Genomic DNA, 2,423 nt, shown 5'->3' with positions numbered 1-2,423 from the left:
AAGTTTGGTGTCTTTAATTCATAAATTTTAATTTTGCTTAGTCAACTTTGCATAGGAATATCATCATAAGTTGTTAGCTAGTAATGTCACTTTAAGAATCTCAAGCTTTTGGAATTTTGTTGCAGGAAAGAAAGAAAGAAGTGATGGGGAATCTTGGAAGGAGGTCACGGATGCACAAGGAAGGGAAAGTCACATGAGTCTTGAACTTTGTGCATTGGAAAAAACAACTCAACATGCATTGGGCACAAGGAAGCATGCTCCCCATGCTATGACCGAACCCCTAGAACCATACATCTCACCACGGAAATCACTAGAACCATGCATCCTCACCAAAACTCACTTTAAATACTTCAACCATATTCATCAAACCTCACTTTTCCTCACTCATCCTTCTACCCCTCCATAACCCCATTTCATCACCCGAACTCACACTCAACCTCCAACTTATTCCGTGTTTCACAAATTCTAGCCTTGAACCTCATCTTTACCCAACAAAACTCTTGAAGCATTACATCTCTCCACATAACCGAAACACTCCACCCCCTTCACCATCATTTTCTATCTTCTCTAAGTCACCTTGCCCGTCATATACCTCTCCCTTTCACAATTATCTTCTTTATGCTTGAGGACAAGCATTCACCTAAGTTTGGTATTGGGGAGATTCAACCCTTGCAAGTGAATCTCAATGGCCTCATCATCAAGGGATAGGAGAGAATATGAATGACAAGACACCTTTGATCAAAGAAGATTCAAATCCAAACACAACGAGCGTATCTTTAGCTGGATGTCAAGCAAAGATGTTGTTCCGGAGTTACCCTTCAAGCTAAGAAAAGATGAATACCCTGAAATACAAAAAATAATCAGGAAAAGGGGATGGGAGCTTCTCTGTAACCAACCTCAAGAAGTGAGCATGCTTCTCATCCATGAGTTCTACACTAATGTGATAAGAGAATATGATGATGAAGAACCATACATGAGTTATGTAAGAGGTGTGACTGTTGATTTTAGCCCGGACACCATCAACAGGGTGCTAAAGGTCAAGCCAAAACGGTTCAAACGAGCTAGCTATGAAGAAAGGGTTGAAAATGACCCAAGATATATGGATGTGGTAAGTGACTTATGCAGAGTAGGCACGGATTGGGTGTTGGATTCACATGGACAACCACTCAAACTTCGGAGAGGTGATCTCATACCTCAAGCAAAAGGATGGCATGACATAGTGAGGAGATCATTGATCTCCACTTCAAATAATTCTGAGGTAACGGTGAATAGAGCAATAATGATCCATTGTATAATGAAAGGAGGGGAAATCAATGTTGGAGACATTATAGCTAAGAACATCATTGACATAGCTCAAAAGGTCAAACAGGACAGCTGGCTAGGATATCCTAGTACTATTCTGCGCCTATGTGAAGAAGCTGGAGTGCCTCTGGAAGAATTTGAAGAAACTGATGTGGTCTCTGTTGGAAAACCTCTTACCCGAGAAAGGTTGGAATTTATCACCACAACCCAATTGGAAAGGCAACCTTTAGCAAGAAGGAAGAAAAGGAAAGAAGCAAGACAAGAGGAGGAGCCTCAAGAAATGGAAGAACCTCATACCTTGAACATGAATCAACTCCAAGCCGCTTTGGAAGGAATCTCTGGGCAATATTCACAAATTCAAAGAAACCAAGAGGAACAAGCTCAGCAACAAAGGGACCTTTGGCAGTTGATGGACCAACAAAGAGGGGTTCAAGTTCAATGGATGAACCAACAAAATGAATACCAAACACACATGATGGAACTACAACAAGAACAATATGCCAAGATGCATGAAGCCATCAACAATTCAACTGTTGAATACGGAAAAGCCATGGAGAAAGTAATACAAGAACAAGCTCAATTAAGGAAAGAGCAAGCTCAGCAAAGGGAGCTTCTCCATAGGTTGGATGCTAGACATGATACATTTCACAAAGAGTTCAATGAAAGCAGAATGTTCAGGGAAGCCAGGCACAAGGACAGACTTGACTATGATATATGCACCCAAGAAAAGCTCAGTTACCTTTGTGGAGCACCCCCATTACTCAACCCACAAATTAAAAGTTTTAATGAAGCTCGCAAGATATTTGAAGAGCAAGAACTTGCAAGGGTGAGATTTAATGCTCAGAGGCTAAAGGAGACAATGATAAGCTCAGAAGTTTGGCAAAGAGAAGAGGGGGATTCAACAACAAAACAACAAGGAGAGCTAAGAAGGAAAAAGAAAGAAGATCCAAAGGGGGATTCAACAACAAAACAACAAGGAGAGTTAAGGAAGAAAAAGAAGGAAGATCCAAAGGGCAAAGGAAAGCAAGGAGAATCAAGCAAAGAAAAAGGGACATGAAGACTAAAGGTGGTGAAGTTCCTTTGTTTTTCTTTATATTTTAATAAATAAAGAAGATGTATGT

The sequence above is a fragment of the Arachis stenosperma genome, chromosome 1 (assembly GCF_014773155.1).
Source record: "Arachis stenosperma cultivar V10309 chromosome 1, arast.V10309.gnm1.PFL2, whole genome shotgun sequence".
Lineage (NCBI taxonomy): Eukaryota > Viridiplantae > Streptophyta > Magnoliopsida > Fabales > Fabaceae > Arachis > Arachis stenosperma.
Note: the sequence above shows the minus strand (reverse complement) of the source record.